We start from the raw sequence: 10631 nt of genomic DNA on the forward strand, positions 1-10631 counted from the left end.
AACGTCCCGAAGGTGCCCTCTGCGAACCCAGCTCGTGCGGCCCGGGGCTGAGTTCCATCGTTTACCCCTCCACGCAGGGCCGAGGGGGGTCTGCGACCCACGAATCAATGCAGCAGCCCCGCACCCTGCACACCGGCCCCCGCTGCCCCCCGAAACCGCTCCATTCCAAAGGCAGGCGGCAACGCGCAGGCCAAGCGCCCCACGAGGGTCAGAGACGCACACGCCCCGCCCGGCATCGCCGCCGACTGACCGCCTGCCCCGGCCCGCGCACCCCGGCCGGGCCGCCGGCCGCACAATGGAGCCGGCCAGGCGGGCGGCTCCTTAAGACGCGGGGCCGGGGTGGAGGTCTACGCACGCACAGCCCCGCAGTTCACGCCCAGGAATAACCGAGCAGACCGTGCGCACGGAGGTGCGGTCGGCCGGAAACCCCAGCACCGTCCCGAGCCGCCCCGGCTCCCGCACCGCCTCCCGGGGCCGCGGGGAACGCGCGCGCCGGCGGCGACGCCCGCAGCCACACGCGCCCCTTTCCACGCCAGCCGTCGACGGATTCCTCCTCGCCCGCAAGGTAAAGCTGCGGCCCAGGCGGCGCGGGGCGCGGGGGAGCGGGGAGCAGTGCGCTCTCCCGCAGGGGTGAGGCCAGGCGGCGCGGGGCGCGGGGGGCGGTGCGCTCTCCCCGCAGAGGCCAGGCCAGGCGGGGAGCGGGGAGCGGGGCGCGGTGCGCTCGCCCCGCAGAGGCCAGGCCAGGCGGGGAGCGGGGAGCGGGGCGCGGGGCGGCGGGGGACGGTGCGCTCTCCCGCAGGGGTGAGGCCAGGCGGCGCGGGACGCGGGGCGGCGGTGCGCTCTCACCGCAGAGGCCAGGCCAGGCGGGGAGCGGGGAGCGGGGGGCGGTGCGCTCGCCCCGCAGAGGCCAGGCCAGGCGCGGAGCGGGGGGCGGTGCTCTCGCCCCGCAGAGGCCAGGCCAGGAGGGCGCTCGCCCCGCGCCCCGCGGCGCCGCTGGGGACCCGCACGGCCCAGGCCGGCGCCTGTCAGCCCGCGCACGCCCCGCGCTCCGGGACAACGCACCGCGGTCCGCGCCCGCAGGACGAACAGCCGGGCTCGGCGCCGTCGCCAGCCACGCACAGCCCGCGTGCGGGCGGCGGGGCAGGCGGGACCCGAGCTCAGCCGCCGCGCTCGCCAAGGAGAAAGGAACAGGCGCCGGCTCGTGTCCGCGGGGCCGCCTCCTCCCGCCCGGGCTCCGCTCCGCCGAACAAAGGGCCGAGCGGCGCGGCGGCCGCGCTCACCTGGGCTCCGTGCGCGGCGGCGGCGGCGGCTCCGCGCGGCTCCGAAGGCGCGGGCCCGGCGGCCGCCCGGGGGCCTGGCGGGCGCTCCGGCGGCGGGGGCCCGCTCGGGGGCCGGCGCGGGCGGGCGGGCGGCGGCGGCGGCGCGGCCCGGCGGGTCCAGGCCCGGCCCCGGCGAGGCCGCGGCGCGCCCTGCTCCTCGCGCCGACGGGACGCGGCTCCGGCGCGGCCCGGGTCCGAGGCGGCGGCGGCGGCGGCGGCGAGCTGGGCGCGGGGCCGCTCCGTGCCCTCCGTCTCCGGCTCGGGAGGGCCCGCGGCGGCGGCGGTCCTGTCAGCAAGCGGCGGGGCGGGCCGGGCGGCGCTCAGGGCTGCGCGGCGGCGCGGGCGGCGGCGGCGGCGGCGGCTCCCGGGGCCGTCGCGCAGAGGTGCGGCGCGGCCACCGCGGCCATCTTGTTGCTCTAACTGACAAGAACCCCCCTCCCCCCGCTCCAGCCAGACGGCGCTCGCGCCCCCGCCCCGCCCCGCAGCGGCCTCCAACAGGAAGTCGGCCTGGCCCCTGGCACGTGACTCCCACCGCATCTGCATACCGGAGCGCCCACTGGCCAATCGGCGCTCTGCTCCGGAGCTCCGCCCCCACGGGCCCCTTCCTCTCTCATTGGCTCGCCTTGGCCAGGCCACGCCTCCCCCGGCCCCCTTAATACCCGCTCCTCCAGACCGCGCGGGCAGTGCCCGGGGGTGCGGGCGCTGCCCGCTCTACCCGACCCCGCCGCGCGCTCCTCCCGGAGCCGGCGCTGCCCTGGGTCCTTCCCTTTCGCCGCCTGCCCTCCCGCCTCCGGGGGCAGGCTCCGCTCGTGAGCGCGCCGGCCGGAGGGGCGCCGACGCGGGTCTGCGCGGACGCTCAGTCTTCCTGGCCAGGGGCCCGCGCGTCCGGGCCCGGGCTTCGCGTGGTGTTTCGCCCCGCGGCGCTGGCCCTCGGTGCAGCGCCGGCACCGGCGCGCGTCCGGCCCGTGCCGTGCACACGCGATGCACCTCCCCGCGGTGCGCACTCGTACACGCGCCGGCCAGGCCCGGAGCATCCCGCCCCAGGGAGCCCCCGCCGCGCTGCCAACAAGGCTCGCTGCGAAGTGGTCCCCCGAGGGGAGAGGTCCCTTTCCCCAGAGCGCGGCCCTCCCCGGTCTCGGCAGAAGCCGGGCGCTCTGGCCCCTGCGCTCCCCGACACCTTCCCGGCTCTCGGAGGCGCGCGGTGTGCGTGCGGCGCGCGCCAGGCTTTAGCGCTAGGAGACTCAGCTTCGGGCCCAAGCCCGGGGGAGGCTTCCCGGTCTCCGAGAAGGGCCGCGGCGCCCTCCGCAAGCGGCACCGGTACTTGGGCGATGCGTCTCATTACCGCAAGCGCTGTGCTTTGAAACAAGCGGTGGCGGGTGACCGCCTTCTCCCTGCCGGGCTCCGAGCGCCCCGCGCCCGGGCGTCTCCACGGAGCTGGGGCGTCCTGTGCGCCCCCTCCCCGAGAACGCGGGCGGCTGGGAGCGCTCCGAGGGCGGACGGGGCCTCCGCCATCGATTCCCGGCCCCTTCGTTGCTCCAAGGCACCGACGTCCCCCACGGCCAAGGCGTCGGCGTAGGAGGTCGCGCGTGTGCCAGACCGGTCGTCGTGACGAGCTGAGCCTCGCTTGCTGGCAAACCGAGCCTGGTTACGCTATTTAACCTTTGTCCTTGATGCTGACCCAGTGGCTGCAATCCCCGGACTCCCGCTGTCTGGCTCCTCGCCCCTCGCCCGCCCCTTGTCGAAGACCGACCGTGCGCCTGCGGGACGGGCAGCGCTTGAAGCCAAAGGAGACTCCTGGTTTCCCGCGCGGGCCTGTGACGGCGGAAGGCATTTACAAGTCAGGCTTGGTACAGGAAGGTTGAAACTGGAGCCCGCAGAGTGCCGGGTCGGGCTGCGTCCCTGGCTGGGGGCAGCTTGGACTGAATCAGGTACGCTAAGGAGGCCAAAGTCGCAAAACGGGCCAGGTTCGTATTTGGGGTCTGTGATGCTCTGACCAGCCTGGCCACCACTACTTCCCTGCATTAAAAAAAAAAAAAAATCCACGAACACGGGCAAATCCAACAAAACCGCACTGAAGCCCTGTGGCTCTTTAAAAAGATCTTTGTTTACTAAAGAGGCAGAGTAACAGCGAGAGGGATCCTCCTTTTGCTGGTTCACTCCACAGATGGTGGAACCCCCAGGGCAGGGCCAGGCCAAAGCCAAGAGCCTGGAACTCCGTTCTGGTCTCTCATGTGGGTGGCAGGGCACCAGGGCCATCTTCCGCTGCTTTCCTAGGTGCATCGGCAGGGAGCTGGATCTAAAGCGGAGCAGTGGGGACTCCAGCTGGAGTCTGATGTGGGAATCCATGGTCCCAAGCAATGGCATAACCTGCTGCACCACTCCGCGGGTCCCAGGCGTAACTCCTCAGAGGTCAACCATGGATACATGGGGAGGACCAGACTACATACGAGCTCAGGGGAAGAGTTCCCGTTTTAGGTGCCCCCGCGCTCAGCAAGGCTGGACACATGATGGTTTGTTCAGAACTATACGATCTGCATTAAAATAGCACTAGGTTCCACGGACTGTGCCCTGGGCTGGTCAGATCCCACAGCGAATGCCACGGCCAGTTCTGGGTACGAAGAAAGAAACAGACACACAGAGGGCCGTTGTGGTTGATGGAATCCCCTGTTCTTGGAGCACCGGCCAAAGGAGCTGAAGAGATGGGCAGGGAAGAAGAGACAGTGCAGGATGCTGTCTTCAGTATCTAGAGACTCTGGGTACAAGCAGGCACACATATATTCTGTGCGGACCTACCCAAACAGGAATGGCAGGGAGTCAGCTTGAGGGATGAGAGCTAGGGACCGCTGGTACCCAGCCATGTGCACCACCCACATCCCGTCAGCCTCCCTGCTGACCCAACAGAGCTGAAGACGGTGCACCCACCCCTCATACAGATCAGCCTCGCTCTCCACCACCGGCCAGACACCATGACGTCACCGGACACTGCCACAAGTGCCGTGGCAAACCTGGCCTCCCTCCCTAGCCCCGCCTCCTTTGAGCTTTCAATCAAACCTTTCTCAAGCACCACCCCTTGTCTTCTGAGAAGGCTGACGCCGGCCTGGGTGGGGTCAGCTCTCTCTGCACTCGTGTCTTGAGTGTACACTGTCCCATGCTTTGCAATGAATACTGCATCTCTGCTCACCTCTGGCTACCCCAGTTGTATTCTGACGTGCAGGAAGACAAGAACCTGGACCAAGTCTAGCCGGGGGTCTCTCTCAGCTGGCCTGGGGCTCTCAATCCCCACAGCAGAGCCAGGACTTGAACCCAGAGACTCTGAAGTGGGATACAGGTATCAGAACTGGCATCCTAACCCCCAGGCCAAAAGTCCACTCATAGAGTTGTGTGTGTGTGTGTGTGTTTAAATTTATTTATGTATCTGAAAGGCAGAGTTATAGAGAGGCAGAGGCAGAGCGAAAGAGAGAGAGAGGTCTTCCATCTGCTGGTTCACTCCCCAGATGACCACAACGGCCAGAGCTAAGCCGACCTGAAACCAGGAGTTTGAAGCTTCTTTTGGGTCTCCCACATAGGTGCAGGGGCCCAAGCACTTGAGCCATCTTCCACTGCTTTCCCAGGCCATAGCAGAGAGCTGGATCAGAAGTGGAGCAGCCGGGACTCGTACCGGCACCCATATAGGATGCTGGCACTGCAGGCGGGGGCTTTACCCGCTATGCCACAGCGCCGGCCCCAAGTTGTTTGTAATAATGCACATTTTCCAAGGACTTTTTAAAGACCCTGCAGTTGCATGGAATTCAATGTAAGTTTTTTTCATCAAAGCAAATTCATCTTTTAATTCCATTTTCCACAACTTCGTGAAGTTCTGTGTATGTGGAGAATGGTGGAGGGTATTCTTGCTTAGTGAAAAATACATGGGCCTGAGGCAGGAGGACAAGGGTTTGGGCTGATTCCTAAGGTTCTCAGGGGTGCAGTCCGGGTATGGAACACTGATGGCCGGTGTGGAGTCCCCAGGGGGAATCTCAAGTATAAGAACAACCTCAGTCTGCCAAACTGGCCATCTGGTATACCAGGGAGAGGTGCGAAAGCTCAGGTTGCAGAATTTGCTTGCAGGTAGAAGGGAGGATCAGCCCCAGGCTTCCACGCAGACGGGCTTCCTTGTGGTCCCCATCCGGCTGGAACAGAGCTTCCTGACTGCAGCTCTTGGATTTGCCACTGGAGTGAGCTCCTCATTCCTGGGCGGAAATTCTTGCAAGCACCTGGCATGGGCAAGCCCACCTGCCCCCCCGGCCACCTGCCCGAGCTGCTGATGGTCTGAGCGAGGACATGAGAAAGATACAAGTGCCTCACCCCTCTGCTCTTTTTCCTTTGTCCCTGACAGTCATCACCTCCCACAACATAGAGTTTGCTTTGCGCTGCATTTGCGTGTATCATCGCCCAGGTAGGCTCTTGCTGAGCTGGGTTCACAGGTGCATCCCAAACACCTTGACAGGTGCACCTTGGGCGCTCGTAAATGTGTCTTTGTTGGATTAATGAACTGAGACAAACTATGACAAATGTCATAAAGTTAGGGTCCTGTAGGAGAAACCACATCCTGAGGTTAGATGTGAGGGTTGGGCCAGAGAAAACTCCTTAAGGAATGTGGCAATCCAGACGGCTCTGCAGGGGTGGAGAGGCCCTCTCCCCTTCCCTCCTCTCCCCTCCTCGTTCTTAGTAATATACCGATTACTTGGGGACTTAGAACAACACACAGAATACCAGGGCTTTTCCAATGGGTGTTTCCCGAGGCCTTTGCCGTGCTGAGGTTAGACAGGATGAATGTATTCTGTAACTTCCACTTTCCTCTCTCCCTGAGCAAACAAAAATGCATACTCGATTGTGAGCAGGCAATGAAAATCGCTGTTTTCCCGATCTGTCGCAGGAAGCAAATTATTCCAGCATCCAGCATCCAGCAGTGAGCATGCATTGCCCAGTTCCTGAGACTCAGGGATCCAGGAGGTGCCTGGCTAGGTCTGTCTTTTCTTTTTTTCCTTTTTTTTTTTTTTTTTTTTTTTTTTTTTTTTTTTTACAGGCAGAGTGGATAGCGAGAGAGAGACAGAGAGAAAGGTCTTCCTTTTTGCCGTTGGTTCACCCTCCAATGGCCGCTGCGGCCGGCGCATCGCGCTGATCCGATGGCAGGAGCCAGGTGCTTCTCCTGGTCTCCCATGGGGTGCAGGGCCCAAGCACTTGGGCCATCCTCCACTGCCTTCCCGGGCCACAGCAGAGAGCTGGCCTGGAAGAGGGGCAACCGGGATAGAATCTGGCGCCCTGACCGGCACCGCAAGGCGGAGGATTAGCCTGTTAAGCCACGGCACCGGCCTGTCTTTTTCTTTTTAAGATTTATTTATTTATTTGAAAGGCAGAGTTAGAGAGAGAGTGAGAGCAAGAGCGAGCGAGCGAGAGAGAGACAAGAGCTTTCATTCACTGATTAACTCCCCAAATGCCTGTGACACCTGGGCCTGGGCCTGGGCCAGGCTGAAGCTGAGAGCCTTGAACGCCAACCAGGTCTCCCATGGGGGTGGCAGGGGCTCAAATACTCGAGCCATCACCTGCTGCCTCGTAGGGTGTGCATCAGCAGGAAGCCGGAACTCTTCCAGGCACTCTGATGCGGGATGTCGGCTTCCCTAGCATCGCCTTAGCTGCTGCAGCAAGCGCCTGTCATTTCCCTTCCCTGATGCCGTGGGTCAGCCGCATCCGGCTCAGACTCCAGACTCCGAGACGCTTTCAGTGGCTCGGTCAGTGATGGCTGCTGAAGGGAAGCACCCTCAGAAACGGCGCTTGCAACCTGAAAAACTCCACAGCATTTTAAAAAGCTATTTTGAAAGTGTATTTGAGAGAAAACAGACAAAGGAGCTCCCATCCCCTGGTTCACTCTCTAAATGCCTGCCGTGCCCTAGCCCGGGCCAGGCAGAAGCTGCAAGCTGGAAACTCCATAGAAATCTCCCACGGGGGTGGCAGGAACCTGACCACTTGAGCAATCAGCTGGGGCCTCCAGGGTCTGCACCAGTAGGAAGCTGGAAGGGAGTGGAGCTGGGACTGGAACCCAGGCAGTCTGGGCTGCTGGCCTCCCAAGCAGTAGCTCAACCACTAGACAAGGCTCCCGTCCCTGTCCCGTGTTCAGGTGGTTGGGATGTGTCCCATCAAATGCTCAGAGTGGCATGGAAGGGTGATGACCAGATCTGCAGCCTGGGGCTGTAGAAGGTGCCTGTGGGGAGGCAGGAAGCAGCTTGGAGAAGTAAGGAGTTTGCATGAGGCTGCAGGTGGTGACGGTGGCAGAGATGGCTGCACCAAAATCTGCCCTGCGCTGCTACCCTGTGGACAGCAGGCCGTCCACAGCCTGGGACTACATTTCCCAGAACCCCCTCCGCATCCAGGCAGGTCACGTGACGAGGCATGGACGATGGAGCCTGAGCAGAGGCCTTAGGATCCACAGGCACACCAAGGCCCCTGGGAAGCAGCTCTGCTTCCTCTCTGGCTCCCCCTTCTGCCCGCAGGCAGAGGTCAAGGTGATGGAGGTTGTTCAGCAGGATCGAAAAAGGTGCCACTCCGAGTTTGGGACTTGACTGTTAGCACAGTGGAGGTGAGTGGAGGTGGATGGTGGCTCCAGGGTGGGGTCCACTCACATTCAGATGACAGCTCCTATTTGTTTGTTTTTTTCTTTAAGTTGTGTTTGTTTGAAAGGCAGAGTGACAGAGAGGGGGAGACACCGAGAGATCTTCCGTCTGCTAGATGCTCTGGGTTCTCTCTCCAAATGGCCACAGCAGCCTGGCCTGGCCTGGACCCTTCTGGTCTCCCCCATGGGCGGCCGGAACCCAAGCACGTGGGCCACCTTCCACTGCTTTCTCAGGTGCATTAGCAGGGAGCTGGGTCAGAAGTAGAGCAGCTGGGACTCGAACTGGTGCTCATGACACAAGCGGAGGCACAGCCCATTGCAGCCTAACGCCAGTCCATCTTGGATGATAGTTGGTTAAACACACTGCACAACACTTCCAGTTTGTTATCAAAGTCAACCCAAGGGAGCCTGAAGCCACTTCTGACCTAGATGTTTCCTTTCTTGTCCCCAGTAGTGGGCCACTGAGTTCCTGCCTGCTGTGTTCCCACCGCGGGGCTGGATCCCCAGTGGGTTTCCTTTTGAGCTGTTTTACTACATGTCTAGTGGAGCCCACAGGAACAGAACTGTGTCTACGTGGCTGGTGGCTGTGTCCCCAGCATGTGACACGTAGCAAGTACCCCGTGAATACCCGCTGGGTGCCTGAATAGCCTTCTGTTGTGGGCATTCCTGGCTGCCTTCCACCGGGTGTCGGGCACGGCTTCGTCAGGGTGACACTGGGCCTGCAGAGGTGTGTGTCAGGGTCACAGCAGGGACAAGCATCCCGGGCTCAGGCTTCCGTGTGTGTGTGTGTGTGTGTGTGAGGGAGAGAGAGAGAGAGAGAGAGAGAGAGAGAGGGAGGTGAGGAAGCCGGTTTGAGGAATAGCAACGCGCATCTGACCAGAGACACTGCTGGGATTCTGGCTCCAACCAACAGGTGGAATAATCAGAAGAATAAAGTCACAGAGACAAAAATTCACTGGCTTATTGCAGCTGCCTGAGCCTCAGATGTCAAGCAGGTGACACACCGAGGGTAAGGCCGGCCCGGAGCCAGTTCCAGGTAATGCAGTCTCCTGGGGGGAGGGGGGGCTGCCGTGAGACCAAAGTCGCCTCTGCATTGTAGCATTTATTTGGGAAATCCTGATGCCGGCAATGTCTGTCGGCCACATCTGTCCCGTCTCCAGTGAGGCTCCCAGGGTCCCTGGGAGAAGAACAGAGTCGGGATTCCGGAATCTCCTGAACAGCCCATCTGCCTTCAAGAAGACGGTGCCAGGGACCTGGGGAGCCCGGCCCTCTCAGGGGCCGTCCACGTTGTATCCTATGAAGACGCGTAGAGTATGAGGGTACGTGTCTATACATGTACACGTGTGTGCACTCGTGGCTGGCAGTGGGTGCACGAGAAACCAACCCCAAACCCAGTGACATTCAGAGCTTGCCAAACCTCTAAATTTGGCATCTGGTGTAATCTGGAATGGGCCAAATGGTCCTGGGTGTGCGTCTCGTGTAGCCTGGGCAGGGTTCCCGGCTGCCAGTTGTCAGATGAGGGTCTCACGTGTTGCTGGAACAAGGGCGAGGCTAGATAACCAGGTGGGAACACCCTGGTCAGCAACCGCTGGCTTCTTGATGTTAGTTCTTCCAGCTACAAAGTATCAGACACACTCTTTATGAAACAATGTAGAAGATATAGAAAAATGAAAAGTATCACATTGTTCCAACCCTTGAAGAGGCCCTCGTGGGCATCCCAAGGCATTTCCTTCCAAGCTCAAATCTTAGCTCTTTTTTTAAAAAGTCCTGTAGCTCCATGAGTTGTTGTGGATTACTCCCTGGGGAAAGGAGGGGCACGTTTAGTCCTGGGAGTAACAAACATTCTGTTGCAAGAAACTCTGTAAAAAGCATTGCGGTAGCAGGCCTATTGTTTGGTGAAGTGGATTTGCCAGGGTTTATGTAACAAATCTAGTAGCTGTCAGATCTGGGATGCTGGATCCAAGCCCTCCTCTTGGTAGTATCTATGGAGGCGGGGGTTGGTTTGTTAAAAATGTTTATGTATCTGAGAGTCATGGGTTGAGGGAGAGAGAGAGGAAGAGAGAGAGAGATGGAGTGAGATACCTGGAGCTCATTCTGAACCTCCCACGGGGGTGGCAGGGACCCAAGTACTGGAGCATCACCTGCTCTCTCCCAGGGTGTGCGTCAGCAGGAAGCTGGATTGGGAGCAGAGCTGGGACTCAAACCCTGCTCTCTGATACGGGACAAGGGCAACCCAAGCAGTGATGTGACCTCTGTGCCATGCGCCTGCCCCACCTGGGAGCCTTGATGTCCCTTAGTGATGTGATGACACAATGGCATTGTTTCTGGGAGCAGCACTGGGTTGTGGCCACAAGTAGGTTTTAGGACGAATATCTCCCCTGGCGTCACCCCACCCACCAAACAGCATGCTTCCTCCTGAAGGGCAGGTGCTGGTAGCTGCTGTGTGTGTTTGGGGAAATCTCATTTTTAATGCAGGAGAATAAATGGGTCCATTTTCTTGAGCCACTTCCTTCTCCAACTCTGCAGGGGAAAGGTGCTGCAAAGCCTCGGCTACTGCGCAGCCTGTGGGGAGACGCGGCCCTCGAAAAACCACAGGCAGGGCCCGAACCTGCTCCGCCCCAGCTCGCTGCGGGATGGCGCGTGGCCGAGCCCGAGAGAATGGCCCAGAG

At 61.4% G+C, this 10631-nt stretch overlaps 1 protein-coding gene across 1 annotated transcript in view; it reads right to left on the reverse strand.

Annotated features, from left to right (window-relative positions):
* Nucleotides 1-1332, reverse strand: part of TNRC6C (trinucleotide repeat containing adaptor 6C) — a 122221-nt gene extending 120889 nt beyond the window's left edge. Inside the window, 1 exon segment of the mRNA XM_062175706.1 lies at nt 1281-1332. The gene's annotated coding sequence lies outside the window, so the exon portion shown is untranslated.
* Nucleotides 1333-10631: the final 9299 nt, after the last annotated feature.

This window comes from Lepus europaeus, chromosome 18 (genome assembly GCF_033115175.1).
Source record: "Lepus europaeus isolate LE1 chromosome 18, mLepTim1.pri, whole genome shotgun sequence".
Lineage (NCBI taxonomy): Eukaryota > Metazoa > Chordata > Mammalia > Lagomorpha > Leporidae > Lepus > Lepus europaeus.